We start from the raw sequence: 7054 nt of genomic DNA on the forward strand, positions 1-7054 counted from the left end.
ACACACACACACACACACACACACACACACACACACACACACACACTCCATGTCTAAGTACGTACCTTTCTTAAAAATTTTACTAAAATTCAACTAATCAGAACTTTATCAAAAATGTCTCACGAACCAAAACTTATTCAAAATCTCTTGAATTACTTTCAGCTATCTTTGAATTTATTTTATATTTGATTGAAAAAACGAATGATGTGTATAATATCACACATGTTACATTTTGATCTATAAATACACGTTCAGTTAAATAAAAATATATATTTTTTTACTTAACCATCCATACTATATATATGTAACATTTCCTCCACATTTTTCCCTTAATTTTCGTCGGTCAGTGTAGAGAAGACATTGCAAGAAGCCTGATAAATGAAGAAGACTGAAATTTCAGCGAGAGATCTGCGCACATGATTTCTCACAAACTCGCATTAAATAAAATCGTTTTCCAGGCTTATGACTGGACTATTACATCATATTGAATGTAAATCTCAGGTACGTTGAGAAATGTGTTATTTATTATGCCGTTACCATTACCTCGTCGATAATAAAATTATAATAGCGCTAATTTTCGTATTTTATAACTTTTACGTAGTTACATTTTTTTCAGTACGATAACGAATTTTACAATTACTTTAATCGCTATTTGCATTTTGAACTTATTTGTGACATAATTTGTAATGTCTTTGATTTTCATTCTTCGACTAATATTTATAGTTCTGTTGTTACATTTAAGACCATTAATTAATCCGTTTAATCCATTAAATTCTAAAACATTCTTGTGTGCATTTTCATTTTAACCCTTACCGACTCGTAATCAAAATTTTTAGACTACAATTGTATTTAAAGTAAAAAAAGTTGTTCTTTCAAAAATCAAACATCTGAAGAAAAAAATTAACAGTGGAAATAAAATAAAAGAAGTAACTGAACTTTACCTTTTTAATGACACACGAAAATATTCAATATACAATAATAAATTATTTTGTATATCTTATTTAGAAGAATATGCAATCTAATTATTATTTTAGTGATCTACAAATATAATAAAAATCAGTATCAGGCTGTATCAGTAGTAAGTATCAGGCTGCTGCTCGCCCTGATGAACTGCAAGGTTCACGAAACGTTGGCATTCCAAGTATGAATCTAGACATAGAAGAAACCCATAATCGAAACGCATAATCTTTATATAAAAAACATCAGTGGAAGCCTCAAGAATATTATAATAAAATATTATAATAAAAACTATCGATTCAAAAGATCAGATGTGTAAAAGGAAACATAAACAATACATTAAAAACAAAACCGTATATAGGTTTTCTCTCATTTAATTAGAAACATTTGAAAGTAAGAGCGTATAAAGAATGTATGTAATAATGAGAAAAAAATATTTTTTGCATATGAACGTTTTTATTCTTCATCTGTACCTAAGTTTGAATAAACAGTTTTACTACAGTCTTTAACCTTTGTGAAGTACTACAAAAAGATTTCGTCATATTATCTAACTTTCCTTGATGAATCATAGTTTTTTTACAGTATTTTTAAAATTGTCGAATGTATTTATCGAAGATAAATAATGCTGGTAATATTAAAATTGTGCAATAATAATTAGTGTTTTAGCTATCAATGGCACCTGATGAATATTAATAACACATAAAAACAATTACAATAGAGAAAGTAATTGGTAGACAAAAATTATTTCTAAATTTTTTGACATGGAATTTAAAAATGTAAAGAATGAAAATTGAGTCAGTCTTAAAAAAGAATGGCATAATTTTAATCTTTAAAAGTGAGATTTCACTCTTTACATTGAGATTTTACTCTAAAAGTTTTATAGAGTATGTAAACGAATGAGAAATACACTACGTTACAATAAAAAATACAATATATTGGAATGATAAAATATTACTTTAGTTAAGTATAAAAACGATTTCCAAATTTAATTAAATTTAAAGATATATTAAAAATTTTAAAGATAATTGATTATCTGATAGATTTCTAAACATGTAATAATCTGTCAAAAAGTAATTTGTTGTATTGTCAATCAAAGATTTTTATTTTATTAGGTCGCTTAATTAATGCCTCCATTTGTCGTGATATTTCTTATATAAAACTGCATCATATTACATTATTTTTATTTTTTTGTCTAATGCTTTAATTCCTTTCAGTACTAAACAGCTATTTTGTTTATTTTGTATATTTATTCTAGCGCCTTTATTTTATATTATTCGTAAAAAGTAAATAATATATGTAAAATTTATAGTGATATATAAAATGTCATTGTTGAAATTGACTCACAGAATATCTTATTTTTTTTCAATATATTGAAAAAGATAAGTTTCTTTTCTTAATATTAAATAAATGCAAAAGAATTTCTAAAAATTGCTTATTTTTGATACCTATATGAAAATGAAGGTATAAAGATAAATTAATAATACTAAATGGAAATTAAGTAATCGAAGAAAAAAATTACTACTTTACCGTTACAGTGAGTAACTGACCAGAAGTGACATTTGGACAAACAAATCATCTACTTAATATCAATACAATTGGCGCACATGTTTTATGAATAATATGACCGTTATATAAAGAAGTTAATTAAATTACTTTTGTTTAAAAAAACGTTATATAAAAGCTTTAGAGTATTCATAGATATTAAAAAATGTATGTGTATATATAATAATTTATACACAAATACATCTATATGTATATTTAAAATGTATGATATTAATAGAAAATGATATAAAAAAAATTTTTATGTAACATAAAATTATATAAAAATTTATATAAATAATAATTATGTTATACTTAACGTACAACATAATTAATAAAGCTTTAAGTGTGTATATATCTGGACATATTTGTCTTATTTGCATTACAAAGAAGGTTAACAATTTACTTAATTTAAATTTAATTATCATTTGGTAATCGATTTAGGCATAATGGTTCATTTATCGTACGTTTTCATTTGTGATTTTGTTAATTTTTATATCTTGAACTTAACCTTATATTTTGTTTTTGTTAAATAGATCAAAAATATATTTTATAAATTCTATGCCTCTTAAGGAAATCCTAAAAACGATTAATCATAGTATACACAAATAATTTCGTATCCCTGATGTATCTGTGTGTACAGAATAATCTGTAGTATATCAGTAGTATATCGAAATAATCTGTAGTATATCGAATCTATAAAAAAGAAAAAATAATTGTCATATAAGAATTAATGGTTTAGTCAGTAATACTAACAATTAACTCTTGGATTCACTTAAGGAGCGGATCTTGTATGATCAGTTGAGCGCAATAATTTTCATAGAAAATAGATATCGCATACAATTCTCAAATACAATAACTTTTATCGCATTTGAGAATTCTCCAAAATTAAAGTATTATGTCTGCAGCTTGAAATTTATGTCACGAACAATTTTTTAAATTGTTATGTTTTTCTAACATCTTTTAAATCTAAAATGCATTTAGAATTGTTAAGTTTGTGGCAATATTTGTTTGATACAAAAGCTCTGGAATCTGTACGTACAAAATTGGAATTACAAACTAGTAAATTAGAAGAACAACATCATTGTTGAAATTAGATTAATGTGTAATTAAAACGATTTCGCTTTATAAAAATTTATGTATATATGCGTACGACATTGAATTGCAGTATGTAAAAATGTGTTAACGTGTCACATTTTATCAGTAAAATAGCATTCCTTCAGAGTTCGTTTTTTGAAGTTAGCCTCTCATTAAGAAATAAATTTGTACATACTATAACGTAGTATCAATTATTTTTTTTTTAGAAGATCGTAGGTTATTTCGCATTCACAATTAAGAGAGTAAAATTTACGAATATTATCTGATGATTGGTCAAGTAATAATTCTTCCATTTCGGGAAGTTCTTCTCTAACGGCAAATTCTTCTCTAACAAGAAGTTCTTCTCTAGTGGAAAATTCTTCTCTACCAGAAACTTCTTCTGTATCACATAACTCTAATTCGGCGGGAAGTTCTTTTTCTATATTTTCTATGTTTTTAAGAAGACTATCCATAATATGTTCTGAAGTTGCGGATCTGTATTTATATATATATCGTGATAAAAAAGTTAAAATGTAAATATACTATTTAATGTTATAATTATATTAATTCATAATTATAAAAAGTTTCATCTCTTCAATCTAAATATACGGTAGAATAAGAAAAATCTATAATAACTTATGAATTGTTAAATTAAATATTTATTATTTGCGGCTTTGTATACATGAAAGTATAAAATTGTCTCAAATTTATTGTAGGATATATGATATTATGTTATATGCGAAATAAAAGGAATAATAGTACATGAAGAGAATTTTTTTAAGAATTTATCTTATAGATATGATAGTCATGGAACAGCTTTGTATTTCGAAATTATGTTAATCTCTCTCATTCACTAATAAAATTATCAATAAAATATAAAATGAATTTAATTAATTTTACTGAAGTGCATGGTATAAATCTTTGAAACATTGTATTGTACCATAAATATTTAAACCAATGTATTGTTCATCACAAATATCATTTTTCCAGGGTAAATTAAGATTAAATTCGTTCTTTGTAGGCATCAATTTTAATCATAAAATATGTGTATGCATAAATATAAACTTCATTTCTTAAAATATTAGAAATAAGAAAAGAAAAACAAGTTAAATATAAATATATATGTCTATTCCTAAAAAAATTAAATGATATGTGGATTAATAGCACAAAATAATAAAAGTAAGCTTAACGAAAGCAATTTACCAAAGCGAATGTATTACATATTGCAATAAACGACAATTAAACAACATGTAATTGTATTATTTATGAATATACACTAAATGAAAAAACAAATTTTATCACAGATAAACATATATCAGTGCCTTTTTTTGCAGTTAGTGCAAATACAGACAAACTGATGAAAATATTGTAAATTGTACAAGCATAAACAATGTACTTGTTTTTATATTATTTATATACAACCTGTTTTTTGTTATTTACTTTTGTTCTTCATGCAATTAACATAAATTTTTTTAATTATTGTTTATGCGAACAAGAATTAAAAATAAAATTATTTTTGTACATTTAACATTTCCGACATTTTTTAAAATTAATCATTACTTATTACACATAACGAATACAAACAATGGATTTTTCAACTTGACTTGTATTAATACAGAATATCAGCGAAAGTACGGCAGCTGTAATGATACATACTATATCATATAAAATATAACATGTATTGTAAAATAGTATAATAAAATTGGAATAATTTGCGACTGATTGGTTATTATACAGATATTAATCGGAACGCTTAATAAATAAGTATGTTATACACAACATCATACTATGATTATACTTGAATATAACATTATATAACATTAGGTTATACTTAAATAGGAAAAGAAATATAAATTGATTCGTAAGATCTATTAGCATGTATTTGAATAAATTAAAACTGAATAATTACTCATTAGGAACACCTGATCTATCCGTGTTATTAGTCAATTAAAAGTTATTGGTATTGAAACTTCCTGATGTTCCTCATCCTTAACAGTCATACCGCCGCTTGCTCTGCTACTCGTTCTACTCATATTAATATCTTTTTTTGGACATTGGATCGAAAATTATATGTCTGTATAAGGAGTAATAAAAAAAGTAAAAAAAGCGATGATATCAGGTACAATTGTACAGGACTCCGTGATAAAACTTCCATATTATTTCTCTTAATTGTTAAAAATATATTCATTATATACTTACTGTGCATCAAGGTGTTTCCTTAAATTAACAACAAATTTAGAATTAACTATTTTACCACATATATTACACTTTATTATTTTATCTGTTATTGGAGTAATAATCCCATTTCCAATTAATGTTATCATCTGTCTTCTGTTAATTTTTCTGAATGTTCCTCCCTCAAGTGAGTGAGTTAATGTATTTGCTTTCATAAGGTATTTCTAACGAACAATATCTGCAAATTGCGATATATGTCAATTCTTGTTGTATGTAATGTTTACGCAGCCATTTACAAACTCGGATCTTGTTATCTTCTAATTGCTGATTCACCACTATAACTGCCCGTTTTGTATTACAGAATTAAAGTGTTAATCGGACTTAATCACTGAAAATATAGAAACGATATGAAGAAGCAGAAATTGTTTACAGAAGGTCAAAAATAGAGGTATCATTCTTTGACAAAATATAAATATTGATATATATATATAGTTTGAAGATGTCTCATCAGTGCTGCAGTGTTTTTGTCACATCTCGAATTTTATGGAATCGTCGCGGGGCGAGGGAGTAATGGGCTCCGCATTTTGCAAATATTTCTATTACACGCGCGTGAGATGAGAGAGGATATGGAAATCAGATCCAAGCGGTAAACCGAGATTTCTTTGATGGAAAATCGTCTTTGTGCTCGCGGAAAAATAAGAGAAAATGAAAATAAAAACATTGGGCGAGTTCAAGATAGCAAAGCGGGTATGCTTACCGAGCGATTGTATATGATTGGTTGGATCTATAAATAACTACTAATTATGTTTATTTGCTCGGCAAGCAGATTAGTCGATTTGTCATCTTAAATACGCCCAATGACTGCGTTCAGCAGAACGCTAATTGAATTATACTTTTAGATTTAAAAGAATGATCCTATCTCAGTAAACAATTATAAAACGGTTGCAAAACTGTTGTGTTCTGCTGAATGTAGCCACCGACGAGATACGAAGTTTGTCGCGTAGCATACTCCAACATGCTCCAACATACTCCTGCCATAGTTCCTAATTACTCTAATGAGTGCATTAGAATGAGTTGAATGATAGGAGCATATTGGAAGCATGTTGGAGCATGCGAACAACCTGCTATTAAAGATCATCGGCGCTTATGGAAATTCGCGCTGTTAAAATTTAAGTTATTAAGAGTAAGAAACTAATAATACGAATAGATACTAATTTTATGATTTACTAGTTTCGTAAACATGTACATATATTTAAAACGTAAATATTCGATTTTTATTGGAAAGTGTAATTTTAATGTTATCATC

General features: G+C 26.3%; 1 pseudogene; it reads right to left on the minus strand.

Moving 5' to 3' along the window:
* Positions 1-1072: 1072 nt before the first annotated feature.
* LOC105617347 lies at positions 1073-5606 on the minus strand (annotated as a pseudogene).
* Positions 5607-7054: the final 1448 nt, after the last annotated feature.

Source organism: Atta cephalotes (genome assembly GCF_000143395.1).
Source record: "Atta cephalotes unplaced genomic scaffold scaffold00012, whole genome shotgun sequence".
In the NCBI taxonomy this organism is placed as follows: domain Eukaryota; kingdom Metazoa; phylum Arthropoda; class Insecta; order Hymenoptera; family Formicidae; genus Atta; species Atta cephalotes.